The sequence below is a fragment of the Mastomys coucha genome, unplaced genomic scaffold, assembly GCF_008632895.1.
Source record: "Mastomys coucha isolate ucsf_1 unplaced genomic scaffold, UCSF_Mcou_1 pScaffold18, whole genome shotgun sequence".
Classification (NCBI taxonomy): Eukaryota; Metazoa; Chordata; class Mammalia; order Rodentia; family Muridae; genus Mastomys; species Mastomys coucha.
The window spans coordinates 72,743,857-72,744,293 of record NW_022196900.1 but is presented as its reverse complement, the minus strand read 5'-3'; positions in this window follow the sequence as shown (position 1 = coordinate 72,744,293).

Below are 437 nucleotides of genomic sequence, written 5' to 3'. Positions count from 1 at the left end.
TAATATGAATCACTAAGTAATATGGACCACATTTTAAAAGCTGCAGCTTAAGGGTAGTATTGGAGCAACGAACCCTACCTGGAGCCCCTCCAATCATACAGCATGTGCTTATCTCTCCCCATCCTCAAGCCAAATTAAGGAAGGGAGGGGCCACAGGTACTGAGCACAGTCATCACACCCTTTGCTGCTAGAGATAGAACTAGGGAAAAACCCAACCAATTCATGCAGGAATGAATATATACATGATATATTCACAGACACACACACACACATGCCTATGACATGGGCCTCTTGGGCAGTCTTTTTAAATGAATGCCTTAAAAACATAAAATAAAAAACAGAATTATAGCTGGGCGATGGTGGCACACTTCTTTAATCCCAGCACTTGGGAGGCAGAGACAGGCGGATTTCTGAGTTCGAGGCCAGCCTGGTCTACA